Source organism: Neophocaena asiaeorientalis, unplaced genomic scaffold (genome assembly GCF_003031525.2).
Source record: "Neophocaena asiaeorientalis asiaeorientalis breed wild unplaced genomic scaffold, Neophocaena_asiaeorientalis_V1.1 scaffold26, whole genome shotgun sequence".
In the NCBI taxonomy this organism is placed as follows: Eukaryota; Metazoa; Chordata; class Mammalia; order Artiodactyla; family Phocoenidae; genus Neophocaena; species Neophocaena asiaeorientalis.
Window position 1 is genome coordinate 10,849,549 of NW_020173108.1, and position 19,492 is coordinate 10,869,040.

The window sequence follows — 19,492 nt, forward strand, 5'->3', positions numbered from 1 at the left end:
GTGGGGGGAGAGGGAGGGGTGGGGGGAGGGGGACGTGGGGGGGGGGGGGGGGGTACCTGCCCCAGAACTGGCAAGTAAGAGAGGGCTTCCAGGAGGAAGTTACTCCAACTTGATACTTGAAGGATGCATAGGAATTAGTTAGACAAAAAGATTTTAGGGTTTGGATGGGGGTAATGGGTGGGAGGATAGTGTTCTAGTCAGAGGGAGCAGCTTTGTTATACAATAGACTAGAGGTGACAGAGAGCATCAATCTCTGAAAATTAAAATTAGCCCACACTGGTAGTGGAGGTAAAGCACTAGAGACACAGTTAAGAGATATTTGGAAAGTAATATTCAACAGAGATGGTAATTATTGATTGGATATGGGCCCGGGAGAGGTAAAAAATCAAGGGTGACACCCTAATGTATTATTTGAGCAACTGGATAGTTGAAGAAGAGTAGGTTAATTGGGAATAAGGCAGGCCAAATTTGTTTGGACATGATGAACTTTAGCAACATTAAAGAAACATAAAATAACTCTAGGACATTTAGGTGGAGATAGGTTAGGTTGATATGGAGTTCAGGAGAGACATCTGGGCTGGACTTATACTGCTGGGCTTCCTTAACATATAGATTATATTTGAAGCCATGGGAATGGACTTGATTAAGAGTTTGGGAGGGGGTCAGTGTAATTCACTGGAATTTAAGCCTGGATAATAACGTGTAAAAGAGTTGGTTCAGATGCCTACAAAACACCTGAAGTCCCTGCTTTGAGAGACCATACGCCTTATTGAGTTAGAGTAAGCTGTCATCAAAGAGCATGCAAGAGCCACAGAGGTCCTTTGATGGCTCCTGCTTAAAGGTCCACATAAATAAAAATGTTATAGAAACATAGTCTTAGCTTTGGTTTATGCTTCAGAGGGAAACCATCCTCAAAGATGGAGAAACTAGCATGATTTGAACTGAAGTCTAAAGATCCTACTGGACAGGTCCATCATAATGCCTGCTGTACCAACAGTTTCCTTCTAAGGGAACGTGCCTCACCCACAAGTGGGCTGTGGGAGCAGCCCTGGGTTGCCATGCATCCCCTTTCTACAGACCTGTCTGATTGGACCAGGGTGGTCCTATCCCTAACCAATCCCTAAGTTGGCCAGTGTCCTATGAGATGGTTTGGCATGAAAAACTGCCTGAACAGGCAAAATGGTGATTAGATGGGTCAGATGTTCTAGCTAAGGAATGTGAACTAGGGCATCTGGGGAGGGAGTCAATTAGTTGGTTTTGGGAGGGAGTATAAGCTAAAAAGAACCACAAGAAGAGGCTTTGTGGCAGCAAGAAAGATGAGAAAAACGATGGTAAAAGTAAACAGAATTTAGGAGTAAGCAGAAACTGAAAAAGAAATGATAGAGAGTAGAGGGTAAGGTGGCTAATTAATACCAGTGAGAGGAATAGATGCAGCCAGAAAGGAGCTGAGTCACCACCATAAAGGCAAGAGATAAAGTCCTCCTGTTAAAGGGCCAATAAGGTTAGTGGCCACTGGAACCATGCTGGATTTTTCTTATTCCCAAATATCCTCATCTCTAAGGGTGTTCCATAGTACTCTTTTGTGTCCTTGAATACCCTTATAATAAGCTCTAATTAATTAGGGTACCAAAGTAAGTCTTTATTTATTGGAAACAAATTGCTTTACAAACAGAATCTTTCAATCCCAAAATTTCTTTGCAGGCTTGCCTGACACACAGCATGATGAAATACACCATTAGAAATGCATTTCTTTGGGCTAAGAAATTGGGGGCTCATGATTCTTTAGTAAACTGTAAATATTACCGAGTGGTATGCTATAGAAAGCCATTTTTCAACAAAAAGAACAATTATTGAACCTCTATTATGTATTGAATATTGTGTGTGTGTGTTGAGATGGGGGTGAGGATGAGAGAGATGTTGGTGAGAAGCTCTGAGGAATACTGAGTATGCATAAGAAAAAGTCCTTTCCTTTAGAAGTTTACAATTCAGTTAAAAATATATTCAGGACTAGGAAGGGCTTTAAAGATTATCTAGACTAGGGTTTGAAACTCAAATGTCTACAGGGGTTGGGTAAGGATAGTGTGAGTGAAGTGGGCTGAGTGGGAGCTGCGGGGAACTATAGAATGCATGTCCCATCACAGTATGGTCTCTGGGCAGGTCTGCCGATGCTTATACATCAAGTTTTTCAAGGGAAGCTCAATTTTTATGTAAAACCCCCAAATTTTAAGTGTTGGTATATACTTCAAGTTAAGGCAAAACAGAAGTCTTGGGAGTGGAACAAAAAAAAATCTGCCGGCTGCATTTAGACTATGGGTCAGTAGTTTATGATCTCTGTTCTAGACTCGTGAGTTTCAAAAGGTTTGAAGACTCAGAACCTTCTTGCAAAATAAATTTTATGCCTAAATCGTACATATAAAAAGATAGAAGCAGAAATATTGGGGTTGAAACTGGATGAGGAATCAGAGCCTTGCCATCTTGACCAATCTTGAAAACCACTGAGGTGGTTCAATCCCACGTCAGTTCTACAGATGAGAAACAGGGAAGATTCCAGAATTACTGGCCCAAGATAACACTTAGACAATTATGTAGATAATGTCCATTTTCACACTATGGAGTGTGACCTGTTTTATAGACGATGATTAAGTATCCTCATTCTAGAGCCACACTGTCTGGATTTGAACTCACTTAAGAGCAAATTTAAGAAAGTGGCATTTAGTCTCTCTGCCTAAATTTCCTGTCAGATGGGAATGATAAGTATCAACACTACTACTAACCTCATTAGGTAGTTGACAAGATTAAATGAAATAACACACATACAGCATGAAGTGCAGTCCCTGGCACACCTAAGTATTGAATAAATGTTAGCTATTTTTATTACAGAGTATCTTTGCCAGTCTTTAACATCATAGCAACATTTATTTCATATGACAACCAGCTGACACCTATAACATAGTCCTGGGGGGGAAGGAATATAAGTTTTTTTTTTTTAGGGATATAAGTTTTGATGAGAGCATCTTATATCTGGAGCAACTTATAGAAAGGGCAGGGAATAGTGGGTAGCTTTAGCCTAGGGTTTTCTCCTTCTCTGTATGTAGCTCTAGTCCTTGCAACTCCTTAGAATTAAAGATTTTACAGGTTACTGGCAGACTTCTGACGTTCATGCGTACACACAACCCATTATTATGATCTAAAGGGCTGTAAAGGTACCCAGAATCAGACTTGATAAATTGGTCAAGAAGTTTAAATACTTGGGGATTAATTGTTCATAACAGGAACCATGTGTAAATATAACCTAATGTGTGGGTACATCCCCCTACTCCACTCACAATGGCAGGTACGGCTCATTTTACCTCTTGTCAAGCAACTGAGGAAGAGAGCTGTCATTGCTTAGGGGTCCAGTTTTGCAGGCTTTCTCAGTAGAAGCTGTTTCTGCTGGCAGCCTCCTTGGGATAATAACCCATGTAGACATTCAACAAGTAATTCCTGAACACCTACCATGTGCCCAACTTTACGGTTCAACTGTTTCCCAGTTAAGATGGCTTTATCAGCCCCGTGTTGGTCTGGATAGTGATTCGATGGCCTGGTCAGCCCCACCCTGCACCAGCCTCCCTCTGCTGGCACTTTAGGGGCATCTGGTCAAAGGAAGGATTGGAGCCTCTTGGCAGAAAGAAACTTAACAAGCAACCATAAAAGGATTTTCTAAATATGTCCACAATCCAATATAACCCTGGGTAATTTGATTTGTAGGAAATGGAGAGCAGAACATTACACACAGAGTGCTTATCTATAATTCATAATAATTACTGTAATGGGGAATCTATCATATAGATAGATGTACGAACACAAATTACACTCCCAGAAGAATGCACTTCTGGCCAAAATAGCCCTTTACGCCCTCCTAATCTACCTACTCTTTAGTGCCCATCACTGAGTCGCCCAGCAGGTTTAAAGCTTTTTGGGGCCACCTGTTGAAAGCTGACGAGTTTCTCCTTTCGATGAGAGAGATCACTGACCCATTTTGCAAGAGAAATTCAGGCATTTTCTTAGCTTAGTTGTGCTGTAGTATTTTGGCCTTTGAGCAGTCACAGCATAATATTTGGGAATTTATTGAATGATTTATTTCTGATATTTATGATTTAGTGTTATGACAGGAGCATTTTCTCTTCAATGGAAAGGATAGAGCCTCTTCAGTCGCTTGTTCCACTGAAGGCTCAAATTCAGTTGGGCTGAAGGCTGATATGCCATCAGGGAATGTGGACCCTTGAAAACGGGCTGCAGGGATAAACAAATTCGTGAGGAGCAATAAAACGAATGGAGACGGTAACCTTTGTTTCGAATGCAGGCTTTAGAACTGCATATTCTTCTACTCTACGAGTCCATTTATCTTTGCTGAATTGTGAGATATATACATATATTTACTGAGAGAAAGGGTAGAAGATGCTACACTTTTCACAAGAAAATAATTGTGGTATCTTTATTTTTTTCCTTTAAGCATTGTTTTCATATCTGACATCTCTCTTTCCCAGATGCCCCTTCTGACCCTCCCATTCCACCCCGAGAGAGATTTTGGTAGCTGTTACTTCCAATACTGATCATTGTAGTAGTTCATTTTACAGTTTATGATTGTCCATCATCATTTACTTTGGTCTGTCTGGGAGACATTCAAAACCTAGCCACTACTTTATTTTTAGTGGCAGAGCGTGTCTATGCTTCAGCTGCTGGGAATGCTGGTTCTGGCTGCGAATCTTGTTTGCTTTAAGTTGCAGTGCTTTTGGTCCCATGTGTTTTAGTTTTTGGAAGCAGCTGCGTTGGTAAAGCTTCTGGCTGAATTACCGGACAAAGCCTGCATTATAAAAATCCTCAGCTTGTTTGCTCTTCACTTCAAAAAAACTGTGGGCTGCCAGCTTGTCATACTCATATTACCCACATGCCTGCTGAAGTTTTCACCGGCAGGCATGAATCTCTTGGTCTCTGCTTTTTTTTTTTTTTTTCTTTTTTTAATTGGTTGGCCTATAGCTATCTGGTTTGATATGTATCTGTCAAAGACAAATTATATAGGGGCTGGCACAAGACAGCTGGCAGTCTATGGCCCTCCCAGAAGCAAGGAGGTTTTGGATGAAGGATTTTACTTTTTCCCCTGGTCTGAATCTTCAGAATAGGGCTGAACCTGGCATAGAAGACTTCTGTTGGCTTTTGGAAAGCTGATTGCTCAGTCCTTGAACTCAGAATGTGTTTGGAGTGAGAGTGTGTGTATGTACCGGCATCTGGGACCCTGATGCAGTAAAGCAGGCTAAGGTAGGAAACAAAAGCACGTTGTGGTTCATAAACAATCCTATATGCCTAGGCATCAAGAGGAGGAGGAAGTTTCAGTTGGTTGGTGGCCCATGAACGCACTGGAATGCCATCAATGCCATGTAGTTTTTCAAGTGGTTTAATTGCCACCATATCACTGCCTTCATTGCTCCTAAACTAATCCTTCTGTTTCTTCAATTTTCAAAATGCTTACTGGGCCTTCACTGCCATTTCTGATTTTTATTATCAGCACAACCCAACTATCTTTCATCTTTCCCTATGACTTGTTCTCTCCCTTAAAGAACTTCTGGATAGTTGAAGAGATTAGTAGATAGAAGCTGAATTGATCTGCAGTTGGCTATTGGTATTTATATTTGATATCATGGATTCCATCCTCTAGTGTTCAAGATAAATGATAGGTGACAAGGGAATTAGCTTCCTTAGGTTTTTACAGAGTCTGGCTCTTACAGGAGATGTCAGGGCAGACTTGAATAACAGAACTCCAGATTTAGCTTTTGGAAGTGTTCTCAGTATCAAGACCTTAGTTTAAGTAGTAATGGATCTTGTGCTTGAATTAAAATCAGAAATTTTTTTTTCTGAGCATTGCCAAGACTAGAGGTGCAAACTCTCAGCATGTGGACCTGATCTGGTCTACAGATGAGAGTTTAGCCTGAACATTTATAAATCCACCAAATGATGTTTTTTTTCTTTCAGTTGACTTAGTTGTCATCACTTTAAAAAACTTAAAAATTGGGAGAATTCACATAAAAATCTTGACTTCCAGCTCCTTGGCAAACTGTAAGGTCTGGCAATACTGGGTGTATGTTTTCTCCTACACAACTGGATGGAGCTTAATAACCGCTGACATTTTTAGATGGGCAAGCATGCCACAGGCTCCCGGAGTCCCTGTGACTTCTCTGTCACTGAGGCCAGTGTTAATTGCCAGCTCATCCTATTTGCAATTTTGCCCTTTTAAAGGCAGCATTTGGAACCTTTAACGTTATGTTCATGTCACCTTGCTTTCTTCTCCCATTGTACCTACCTGCTTGGCTCCTAAAATTATTTACATTTGTGGTGCCTGCCTTCATCTCTCTATGAGGCATGGGAAGTATAGAGCAGAAAATGATGGTTTTATCAAGACACTTAAGCACTTATCAAGACTCTCAGGCACTAGGGTCTGCTGGATTTATTTTGCATGGTTTGTTTTTGTAAGATTCTGGTGTCTGAATACTTGTGGTATCAGGAATAATGTCTAAGGCAGATGCAAAAGAGAGACTTTGTTATCTCTGTTAGCTATAAGTGATTCAGGATGGCAGTAATGCACTGGGTGTAGGGGAGGGAGTCTGCGAGGTCACAGCTTAAGTATAATGAACTGTGAATCCTTTGAAGAAAAATCAAGCTCTTCATATCCTTCTCTATGCTGGAGATTACAAAAGAAAAACCCAGGCTTGAACCCTACCTCCTTTCGAGCTGACATCAAATAAGGAAACGTGAGAGCCATTGTGCATTGTCTTAAAGCTCAATGGAGTACAGACTTCCCAGCAGAGTTCTATGTGCATATGTGGGGAGATGACCAGGGATGGAAGAGCCTGCTAAGAATCCAATCACTTTACTCTGAGCCTCTTCAATTTGGGGCATTTTATGCCCATCTGGCCTCTTTATGGGAAGAGGCAAATCAAGAGGAAATCACATAAAATATCCTCTGGGTGCTTTATAAATATTTTTAGATGAATTCGTAGCACAATGTTTACTTGCTTGTTTGTAACAAGGAAATCAGGGACGAAAAGTGATTGGCTCCTGGCTTTTTAAATTGGCTCCCCAGGAAGACATTGCCATTTGAAATTACTTAACGTTTTCCCCCCAATATAAATGCTTAAGGCAAGAACTAGGTTTTATACCTAGCAAATAGCAATGTAAATGTCAAAGAACATATTCCAGAGCATTACACTTACAGCTCTTAAAATGGCATCTTAGAATGGTATTAATCACTGTCAGTTTTGTGTACAACATTTCATCAATTAAATAGCAAGAGGACCTGTCTTTCATGGAAAGCAAATAACACATATGGATTTCCTCTTAGCAATCAGCTGAACATTCTGCATTTCCTTCTTGTTTGCAAAAAGGATTTGGACTGAAACCATCAACATGTTTGTATTCTTCATTGGTAAAGCAAAGCAGATGTGTAACAGCTTCAGTAGAATCCAGATTCATTTACAAAGTATCTTGTGAAACATCTTGATGTGGAAGTATTTCTGTATCGTTAGATCTTTTAGAGTTGGATAGAGGGTGACACCCTATAAAAATTGTGAAGTGCTTTAAAGTTTGTCGTGTCTTTAGCCGAGGTTTTCAAGACTGTGTCACTACGTGTATGTAGAGGGGAGTTTAAAATGTTCAAGCTTAATGTGAAAAATTTGTTTCCAGCAGGGACTAGTTTCAACTAGGTCTGTGGATTTATAAAATGATGAGGCAATTTTATGCAGCAAAGACTGATGATAGAAATGCAGTTTACATAAACGGCAATGGATTAGCACTTAGACCACTTTCCATGTATGTTTAAACAATCTTCCACAACCCTCAAAAATCTCTTTTTATAAACTTCATCATTTATCTGGGATTAAAAGGGCAATGTTTTGACAACATTGTTGATTTACATGTAACTCATCATTTGTTTATCATTTATCTGAGATGATTAGTGCCTGAACTTTGTATGCCTGGAATGTATATTATACTTGTTTACATTTTTGGCAGATGATGCCCTTTTTAATGTACTTTTTAGGGCTCAGGACAGCTTGGTGACTTTGATGATCCTTCTAGTAATCAGTCCCCTCTAAGACTGAGGGAAGTTGAAGATTTATAACTTTTCAGCACAGTTCAATTTTAGTGATAATCCATCAAAGTCTTTAGTATTCTTCTCAGATCCTAGCCTCAGATCTAGTCTGACAAGATACATTGGTCTCTGAAAATTGGTCCTTAGGGCCATGAAATCCTGTTGAGAGTCAGGAATACAGCACCAGGCACAGGTATTCCCAAATGTGTAAGTGTAAGTGAACAAACAGAAATGTGGATATCAATACATCAAGAGATTCTCTATATTAGTAAAATACTACATACTCCCACATACATATTCTAAGCAAGATGTAATTATTATACTCCAAAATTGTCTGTTCATCTAAGATAGCTTTTGCATTCATTCATATTTCCAATGATAGACTACGCCTGTTGCCAACTATTTGTTATGATTCTTTTCCCCCATTTAGGACCATCTTAAATTGATTTCGTAGCTTAAAATAAGAAAGAGTCACCTAGAGGAAGTGACTGAAAATAATTTCTATTTGTAGAATAATTTCAGTGGCTGGGTGTTAGGTGAAATTTTACAGTTTATAAATTGGAAGTTTAACAAGGTGGAGAAGTTGTGCTTTTATTCAACATAATTCCTGTGAGAGCAGTTTGCAATGAGAAAAGCACTCTGAGCAGAGACAAACTCTGCTTCATGGGGACTCTGCAGATGGTGTGGAGATTCACAAGTTGGGAGCTCTAGATGTGTAAGCCACGCTGGGCAGAGTAGGAAGCAAAGAAACATGGCAGAAACTGAGCAGGGAAAGACTTCTCTCCATAAAGGGGTACTGGGGTGAAAAAGACATGTCAAAAAATTATATTTAAGACAAATTTCTGTGAAATTTTGTGTCAATTGCCCACATTACCCATTAAAGCAATTCACAATCAAGATCTGCATAATACTTCAGGTCTTCTGTGGCCAGATTGCTGTTTCACTGAATACAAAGCTCTACAGAGACTGGTCCAAGTGGGAGCCGGCTATATTTGGGCTACATATGGGATTTTGCGTCCAAATCATTACCCTATAACTAAGTTAATTTCATAATTTCACTATGACTATCCAAGTTTTGGGATTATATGGAATGAGTACTAAGAAAATTGGACTGCATGGTTATTTCAATTGAATGCCACTTCACAAAACATGGACACATAGGGATGTTGCTTCTATTATGCATATATCTGTCTATAGAATATACCTATAGTAGGGAAAGATAAATACAGAGGTTTGGGAGAAATTTAGTTCTAGAACTAGATCGAGAACAACAAGAATTGACCTGTATCAATACACATAATGTCCAGGTAGAACTTAGATTCAACTGTATGTTATTAGATGATGGATTAGCCAAAAGTATCAAGAGAAGAAGAGCTAACTCAGTCTCTTATTTTCTAGAAGATAAAGCCTCTGGATGAGAAGGTCATGAGACATCAATAAGAAAACAGTAAAATAAGAAGGGGTATCCAACAGCTAGAACTTAAGGCAATGAGGATAGAGTGGTGAGCTGCTGGGGAAGAAACTGGAGATAAGAAAGGGGAGAGTAGAGGAGACAACGATTTCCTTGTATTAGGTATAAGCCAGATCACCCATGGTGTCACTGACTCTTAGCCAGACTCTAACTGGCTAAGGATTGCTTTCAAATACAAAGCTTTCAGATGAGATAAAGTTAAGGTAGTCCATGCGATGGCTACAATTTCTTAAGAGGGAAGGTGGCTGCTGCACCTGGCTTGCTAGGGAACCGTCTTCTGGAAGGGGTGGATCTGGTGCTATCAGTCTGTGTTTTGTAGCATCCAGTTGGCTGGTATGAGATTAATGGTTGGGGATTAACAGAGGAAGACTCAAATATTCCCTTGTGAACAAACAGGCTCAAAATTGAATTTTAACTTTGACTTGATAGACACCCTTTTATGAGGAAATTGGAGTTGTTCTTGGAAAGGGATGTCAGTGACAGCCATGCTTGGGCTCATTCAAAACTTTTGCATTATCTCACTGGACAAAAACATCTCTGGGGACTTGGCTGCAACTGTGGGACTGGAATTAAGCAAGCTTTGAGCATATGGGTAGAGGCCAGCTCCCCCGGAAACCTGTGAAATTAATAGGAGGTGCTATGCCAGGGACTGGAGTAAAAGTCTCTAAAAGTGGTTAGAAATGCCACTGAAATAGAACAAAGATAAATAGCCTCAGGGCAGGGAAACTAACGGAGAGTCTACAGGCATTCAGGTCTTCCACAGGTTCAAACTCACCAGGAACTGCCATAGAGAATAGCTGAGACTCACATTTTGAATAGACAGCTATGAATCAACAAGAGGAACATATTTAGACCTCAGTATTGACACTGAAGCAACTGGGACTGGGGGTCATCCACCAGGGGGCAGTAAAACAAAGCATGGTCACTTGAAGCCGATTTACTTAATATGCAACCTTCTGGATTTTATAACTAAACACCAAGGAGACATGACAGTTCTTTCTGGAGGAGGAAGAGGCAATTCTAACAAGCCTCCAGGAACACAGACAACTAAGCTTCGATCTGAGATGCAGGCATGATCTGAGCAGCTAAAATGATACGGCTATGCTTCAATTTCATGGAGTCTAACCTCCCAGGAAGTAAGGTCTTCCTAGCTAGGGACAAGCAGATTGCAAAAAACAAACAGCAACAAGAACAACAAAACCCTGAAGAGGCTGCTTACAATCAATTGGGAAACTTGCCTCCTTGTCTGTTTCAGGAATGCCAGGGTGATCATAAACAAAGTTGCTTTGGTTCTCTAGCCACCCATTCCTCAGGGTTTTGCAGACCTCAGTACACTCAGTCTGCTCAGAAATTTGCGGGGGGCAAGAGATGATCCCATTTTCGCTCTTGTTGCTTTAGCAAGGGCTTCTAGTACCTGTCAGCCCCATGAAGGAAGTAATTAACTGAATATACCTTTTGCCTTATTATTACCAGCAACACAGACTCTACAGGAGGCTAGGATCACCTCAGAAAGCTGACAAGTTTTGCTCCTAGACTTCCTAAGAGAAATGCTGAAGGGTCATAGTGCCCAAGAGGACTCATGGTCACTCGGTAAAGGATGGGGAAGGAAACTGAGTATGAGATTTCATAAGGTGAACAGGAGGAGTCTCAGGGTAGCACATATAGAGATTACTTGTCTTTATGGAACACTACCAAGATATAACCAGAGAGATGCTGTAACAACACAGACTAGTTAACATGTATTTTGCATCTGCCACGTGTCAGACATATTTTTCTAAATGTTTACATATAAGTTGTCGAATCTACACAATAACCCCAGAGTGAGATACTATCGTTATTGTATTTTGTAGGTGAAGAAACTGAGGCACAGAGAAGTTAAGATCTCACAGTAAGGCTTGGCCACTCAGCTTGTGCTTTTACTATGGTGTCCTGCTTTTGTCTGCAGACAATTTTACTCATCAGTTGCAGGGGGCAGAGTGTCAGAGTTGATTATTATGAGAAAGGTAGTTGTAACTTTTTAGGAGAAAGAAAACATGTCAAATAAGATATTTAGAAAGCATTTTATGTTGAATGCTATGTATATTCTGTCCCTGATACCCTAATACTTTAGTTTTAAGGAAATTATGCATAAAAATCTCTAGTTAGTCGAGATTTCTGGAACTGAATTTTTCTATCTTTGAATGCAGCACTATGTGTAAAATTCCACGAGGGTGACCAGCCATATTCAGGTTGCAGTAGCTGGTATAATTTTGAAGAAACTTTATCACTAGTTATGCAGTTGCTGGTTTTCCTAGTCTTTTACGTATGGTCCTTTCTCAAAGTTATTAAAGTTCTTTAAAAGTTGGAAATTCAGAATAATAAATACAGCAGTGTGAGGTGGCATCACTGGCAGAGGAGTTATAAGCACTATGTGATGTTATCCTGTTTTGTGTCCCAGTTCCTCTTCTTCGGAGTTGTGTGACCTAAGGAAAATCACAAGAACTCTCTGAGCCTTAGGATATCTTCTATAAAAGAAGTGAGACGCAAGAGGGAGGAGATATAGGAAAATATGTATATGTATAGCTGATTCACTTTGTTATAAAGCAGAAACTAACACACCATTGTAAAGCAATTATACTCCAATAAAGATGTTAAAAACAAAAAGAAGGGAAATAATATTTATTTAATAGGGTTTTTGAGAGTGTTAAATGTGATTTTAAAATGCTTGGTAAAATTACTGACACACAGTAAGAATATAATGCGGTATATTACATTGTTGTTATTAGCACTTCTCTTTCCTGATTGCTAATATCAGTTCTAGCCTGAATTGCAGATCAAATTAGACTGACAAGATTTGACTGTAGTAACCTACTACTATAATCACTAACAGCTGTCAACAGTATTGGACATATTGATAACCCTCCTTTTTTTTTTTTTGGCAGTATGCGGGCCTCTCACTGCTGTGGCCCCTCCCGTTGCGGAACACAAGCTCCGGATGCGCAGGCTCAGCGGCCATGGTTCACGGGCCCAGCCGCTCCGCGGCATGTGGGATCCTCCCGGGCCGGGGCATGAACCCATGTCCCCTGCGTCGGCAGGCGGACTCTCAACCACTGCACCACCAGGGAAGCCCAACTCTCCATTTTTGAAGTAGTTTTTCCACCTGGTTTCTGATGTCCTTTCTACCACGCTAGTGGTAGTGAACAGGTATGACTGCATGCTATGAGTGAATTTCAGTTCATTTGTAAGGCTGATTTCAAGTATTTTGCACGTTCACACACACACACACACACACACACACAGATCTTGGTCTCTGTCATCCTAAATGTCTAAATATTTAGGATAATATTTCCTTCTGGGATGTGTAGTTAGGGAAATCATCTTAGTTCTTATTCCCCAGTCCCTACCAAAAAATAATGGAGAATGCCTCAGCAGAGCTAAAAATCATAAGAATGTGTTTGTTTATTTCCTCTTTAGTGTTTACCTTCTTTTCATTCTCACTTGTGACACCACTGGTAATGCAAATCATGGAACCCAATACTAAAATTTTCCTGCTATTTGGAATTCAGGCAATAGTTGCCTTCACCATGTGCTCTATTCTTGCCAACAACTGGAGGAGCTATTATATTACACGCATGGACTGTCCAATGAGCAAAAGGCCAGCTGTCACTTTGAGTGACAGCCTTCCAGTTGCAGAAACTGTAATTCTCCTCATTCAATTGAGTGATTGTGTGGCTGAATGTCACTTTGCCTTCAGAATATCTCCTCTCAACTTCCATTGTTTTGACTACATTCCATTCTGGAGTTGATGTTGCAAAGAGAGGATGGTGTAATGCAGAGAGCACTGACAGTTTGCATCTGCAAGCTGGGGCGTATCTCCTGCTGCAATGTTTATATCCTTGGCTAAGAGTGATATAATTCCTTTTTTTTTTTTTTAAGTGACAGGTAGTTGGGATTTGTGTTTTCTTTTATAAAAGGAGAAGCAGATTCATGTGGTCTGTAAGGGTAGGATTTATCTAGTTCTAAGATTTGGATCTAATTCCTCAACAACATTCCTATATTAACTTAGTTGAATGGAAATAATAAAACTATGTCTGTGATAATCTGCTTATGTCTGTCACCTTACTTAGAGTGGAGATGACTACACGGCTGATTTGGCTGCAGCTGTTTTCATGTGAGGTTACTGTGTCAAGACAGCCACAGTGATGAACTTGGAAATGAACTGGTCTGGTTAACTGGCCACAGCTGATAGTCAATGGATTGGTGTTTTTCTTAGCAGCATTTAGCTGGGCTGTTTTTTCTCAAGTGTCCTGTGATGTTAAGTGAAAACATCTACAATGCCACTGACACAGATAGTAATATAGCTGCTTTGATTAGTTCAACAATCTCTTAAAAATTGGAAAGACTTATCATTCTTTGGGGTCAGATCTTGAAGTAAGTATAAAAGGCGTCTCTCTTTATGATATAACGGGGTTGGGCTCAGGCAATTCAGCCTTTAAACAATAGTGGCATCATATTATGAAGGTCTTGACACTTAGACTGGGGACTGGGACTTTATTCTTTCAGTGAAGACTTTGTCCCTGGGCAAGTTTCTGAGTCCTATATTTCAGAAAGATGAATGTGTCAGAGACTTCTATGCATTTACTGAAATTCATTTTCTGTTCTTCCTGGGTATACAGCTAGACTTATTTCCCAATCTTTCTTTGGTTATGTGAAGCTAGATGATAAAGTTTTGGCCAATGAAATTTGAGTGGAAGTGATGTGTGTCACTTCTTTATCAAAGTGGTGAAGAAGTGGTGTGACCTCTCTAACTGCTGGCAGAATGGAGGTACTCAAGGATCTACATATGTGTGGAGTGATGAGACAGAAAGATCCTGAATTCCTGAATGCAGACTGCTTTACTGGAAACACCATATTGGAGTGTAACATGAGTGTGTGTGGGTGTAGTAAAAGCCAATGAGACTTTAGAATTTACTAAATCACTACCCTAATTTAGCCTTTCAGCCATAGCTAGAATAAATAGGAAGGGGAAGATTCTGGAGTGAACAGGACTAGTTGGGCTGCTCTTGCAGATATAAACTATATTGGCTGATTCTAGAGTTGAGACAATAAAGAACAAAGAATTCTGAAAGAATATTTATTGTATTGGATGTAAAGGATAAATTAAAAGACAATAAACAATATTATAGAAATTAAAACAAGTTACCTCAGACAAAAAGGGATAATTGGGAAAAAGATAGGAAGCAGATACAGTGAATGTTGTTTGACACATGAGTAGTAAGAGGAATTGGAAATACAGGATGGGAGACTAGGTGAGAGGTCAGGCTGTAGTTGTAGACTTATGAGTCATTAATGTCTGCAAAGAAAAGGAGAGGAGTGGTGGATGAGAAGTGTGATGGCAGCACAGATGAGGATACTGCTGTTAAAGGAGAACTAGGAATCAAGTAAAGAAGGCAGAAAAATAACCACTAGACAAAAGGAAAGAGCAATGTGGTGACAGAGAAGAGAGTTTAGTAACTTTTTATTTTAACACTGACAAATGATTCAGGTAATCAAAAAGGACAAGGAGGGCTTCCCTGGTGGCGCAGTGGTTGAGAGTCCGCCTGCCGATGCAGGGGACACGGGTTCATGCCCCGGTCCAGGAAGATCCCACATGCCGCGGAGCGGCTGGGCCCGTGAGCCATGGCCGCTGAGCCTGCGGGTCCGGAGCCTGTGTTCCGCAACGGGAGAGGCCACAACAGTGAGAGGCCCGCATACCGCCAAAAAAAAAAAAGGACAAGGAATGAGAAAGGGCCATTTGCTTTGACTTTTTTAGGCTTCTTCCTGGGGGCATCCCTTTGTATGACTATGATAAATCTACATATGTATATATTCCTGCCATGAAATTTTAAAGGAGCATAAACTCAGGGCAAAGGAAGCACAAAAACGCATGAGACACATTTTGGATTTAGTGTATGTTTCAACAACTGTCAGATATATGTTGAGCATCTTTTATATACTAAGCATTAAATGAAACGGGTCGAACTGGGGACGGTCAGACCAGTAGCCAAAATAAGAATCATAGGTGCCCTGTGTGCTTATGAACAAGTGCCTTGGGGACACAAGGCTAGAGCTGATGGAGTCTTTTTCAGGCCTGTGGGGTTGGGTCAGAGAGAAGGTGCTATCAAAGCAAAGTGAATTTCAAACTGAGAGAAAAGAGTGAGCAAAGGCATACAAACATGTGGATGGGACAGAATTGAGGAATGGCAAGAGGTTATGTGTGGCTGAATTCCTGGGCGATGAGGCTGGAAAAGGAGGGCCTTTGGGACATGTTCTGTAGCAGTGTGGTTCTACTGAGGATTTGAAACAGAGGAGGGACACAGATCTGTGCTTTGGAAATATGATTCTGATATCCTTGAAGAGGATGGATTAGAGATGAAAGAAACTAGAAACAAAGGCCCATTAAAAGATTTAACAATTGTCAGGTAAGAAATAATGAAGGTCAGTGGGTAGGGCAGTAGGCATGGGAAGGAAAGAGGAAACATATTTAAACATGTTTTAGAATTGGAAATTCTCTGACTGACTGGATGTGTAAGTAGGTGGAAGGTTTAAAAAAATTCAACAGTGCTCCCTAATTTGAGGAAACCATTACAGGCCAAGGGGGTGGGGAATTGGTATTATTTATCTACATTATTATCTACCACATCCAATCTGGGGAAAAAAACTGCCTTCACCCTCAAAGAATATCCAGAATCCAAATGCTACTCATCACTTCCTCCGCTGCTAGTCTAGCTAGACCAAGCTGCTGCCCTCTCCTGCCTGGATTACTACAATATCTTCTAGTTTTCCTGCTTCTACCTTTAGCTTTCTATAGTCTATTCTCAATGCATTAGCCACAATTATCCTGCTAAGTATAATGACAAGCCTCTCCTCTTCCTGGTATCTTTCAACAGCTTTCCACCTCTCTCAGGGTAAAGTCAAAATTCTCACATGATCCACAAGATATTATCCAATCTGCCATCCCTTCTGTTCCCCTCACACCCACACATACATGCCCACACACCCATTATCTGCCACCTGGCTCCCTGAGCTCCAGTCTCACTGGCTTCCTTGTGTTTCCTATAATACACCAGGTATAATTCTGCCTCAGGTCCTTTGCACCTGCTTTTGTCTCCGTTAGGAATGCTCTTCCTTAGAAATCTGCATGATTTTACTCTCACTTTTTTTCAGGTCTTCACTTAAATGTCATATTCACAGAGAGGCTTTCCCTGGTTACTCTACCTAAAATGTAAACATGCCCCCTTCTTCTTCCCCTTCTCTGCTTAATTTTGATTCCTAGCACTTTTCACTGTTTAGCATACTTGCTTTTTACTTAATTATCTTGTTTATTGTGTGTCTTCTTCTCTAGAATGTAAGCTTCACGAGGGTGGGATTAAAAAAACTTTTTTAAAATGCTGTATCAGAGAGTGCTTGGCACATAGTCGTTGCTTTATATTTGTTGAATGAATAAAAATTTAGGGGAATGCAACTTACAACGAAAAGGCTAAAATTTGGAAAATTATTTTTGTAAGAATAAAAAATGTTAAGAGATATTCCCAGATCTCCTTCAAACATGCTATTCATTAATATTTCTCCTAAATGCTTTAAATAACATTTAAGATACATTACCTAAATAATAAAGTAATGAAAAAAGATATTATATAATTATTGTTGATTTTTAAATGCTGAAACTGGGATAACAGGAAGAATTTTGAGGACATGCACCAAAAAAAGTACAGCCTAGAAACATGTCTCTCGGATGCCGTGAGGAGTGGAATCAGAGGATCAGCCAGGCCCCCTCTGTGAATTCCACATGCGTATTGGGAGGCTGGATGCAGAGCGTCAGTGAGAGGTTCCAAGTCACTGAAGGGCTCAAACACTTCCTTATATTTATACTTCTTTGAGACAGTAAAAAGGAATTCATTCTTGCCTGTTCTCTACCCTAAATCAATACATTGAAAATTATATGACAACATATGTCACCACTCTCTTAATATCTCCAAACAATTCATCAACGATTAACTATGAACTGTAAGTTTTAGGGAAATGTGTCTTTTACAACAAATGAAGTGTAGGTAGAAAATATAATTGTATAATGTCCACACTAAAGGATCGAAACAGTGAAAAAGGTAAAGATAATAAAGTCAGTCTTACGAATTGCATGATTGATTCATCCACTTGTCAACATTGATTGAGTTTTTCCTTTGTGCTAGGCACTGCTCTGATAGTAGGGATGCAAGATTAATAAGAAATAGTGCTCACTGCAGATAAAATTCTTTGTAATCAGGAACACAGGCAGGAAAATGAATAATTATTTTACTGTATGATAGCGTTAAACAAAAGATGCTATGGAAGGCAATGAGAAGAAAATGTTCAACCACAAAAGCCTTTTGTTTGTGCAGTCCAGAATGTAATTGTGATGAGAAAAGCAGTGTGCAGAGTTTCATGAAAGTATATAAGCTTATAATAATATAAAATACAAAAATGAATGTGAATTTATGAATGATGCAGCATCCTTGCAGGTGACTGTTTTCAGCAGTTGAAAATTTGAACCTGAAGTTCAGGACAGAGGTAAGGACTAAAGAGCGACATTTTGATATTATTGGTTTTTAGGTGCTAAAGCTATGTTGGTGAATAAGATTACCAGAGAGTATAGAGCAAGAAGAGGGTCCAATCTCTCTCTCTCTCTCTCTCTCTGTCTCCCTGTCTGTGTTCCTATCTATCTATCTATCTGACTATCTATCTACCTACCTATCTATCTAAGGATGGGTGGAGGAAGAGAAGGCTGTGACAAAAATGGTGGAAAATTTTCAAAGGAGTTGGAGTCAAGCCAGGATACCCATTCTAAATATCAAGAAGGGAAAATCTGAAAAAAAGAAATTCTCAATCTTATCAAATGCTTCATACTATCAAAAGGGATGACTGAAATAAAATATTACTAATAAAAGAAAATATTGCAGATGGCTTCTTTAATTGACGGGTACACTCAAAGTTTTAAACTGGTTTTGTTATTCTTTAGGATATTAGGCACCTTTGTACCCACAAAAAGTAATTCAGGAACTAGAGAAAAAAATAATAAAATACAGTTTCCAATGTGGTCTTGCCATTGTGTCAGCAAACATTTTTTTTTTATTAGTCCAATAAAAGCTATGGCTTTTTCCAAAATTCAGGTTTGGATACCATCCACATGGTTTCTGGATTTTCAAAATCTACCCTGTAAGACCATAAGGAGGGTATAGCATGGATCCAATTTTATGGTATCTATATATTTTTTTCCAGGTCACTTGTTTCTTGCCCTCTTCTTTCCTAATATTTCCTATAGATTTTCTCTGTGGTTTTCAAAATCCCGCTGGCATATTTTTGTCTTACCCGACATTCATCTTGTTGTGGGATCAGATATTTCTGGAAGATCAAATCACAGAGTCTAATAAAACACAGATAATGGCATTTTTGACTATGTGGCTCATCCATCTCTTAATGAGTTTAGGGGCCACACTATCCGGTAAATGGAAGAACTGGCACTAACGCAGTTTGGGTCACTGGTGGGTGGTGATATGATTACTGGCTGGAAGAAATGTGGATGAGTTGGTCTATGTCTAATCCTTTTGAGGCTTCCTGTGTGACACACTGTAATGAAAACATCACCGCAAATTATAAGAATTGTCAAATGGGCTACCAGAAGGGTTTTATTTTTCGCTCTAGAGTTTGCTGCTGACCAAAAACGTACAGCGCATTGTATTATATATACAAGCTGCTCTCGCTCAGTGGATGTATATAGGAGCTGAACAATTAACATGTGATAAGAAAGTTAAACTCTCTTTGAAGTCAATGGATTGGGGTGTAGAGGATAGTTGTTTCATAAATTGGAATACTGAAATAGGTTGAAAGTCAAGTTTTACTCGTGGAGT